This window comes from Bison bison, unplaced genomic scaffold (assembly GCF_000754665.1).
Source record: "Bison bison bison isolate TAMUID 2011002044 unplaced genomic scaffold, Bison_UMD1.0 scf7180017864280, whole genome shotgun sequence".
NCBI classification, from domain to species: Eukaryota; Metazoa; Chordata; class Mammalia; order Artiodactyla; family Bovidae; genus Bison; species Bison bison.
In genome coordinates this window covers 1,330,736-1,331,194 of record NW_011494852.1, presented here as the reverse complement: position 1 = coordinate 1,331,194, position 459 = coordinate 1,330,736, and positions in this window count along the sequence as shown.

Here is a 459-nt window from a genome sequence, read left to right as displayed (position 1 = left end):
CATTGTGGTTTTGATTTGATTTGCAATTCTCTGATGACTAGTGATGTTGAGCATTGTTTTATGTGTCTGTTGGCCATCTTTGTGTCTTTTTCATAAAAAACATTCAGTTCTGCCCATTTTTAATTGGATTGTTTTTATGATATTGAGTTGTATAAGTTATATATATTTGGGATATTAACCCCTTTTTGGCCATATCATTTGCAAATATGTTCTCCCATTCAGTGGGTTGTCTTTTTGTTTTGTCAGTGGTTTCCTTTGCTGTGCAAAAGCTTTTTAAAGTTAGTTAGTTCCCATTCATTTGCTTTTGCTTTTATTTCCTTTTCTTTAGGGGACAGATCCAAAAAGATATTGCTACAATTCATGTCAAAGAGTATCCTGCCTATGTTTTCTTCTAGTTTTGTGGGTTTGGGTCTTATATTTAGGTCTTTAATCCATTTTGAGTCTATTTTTGTATATGGT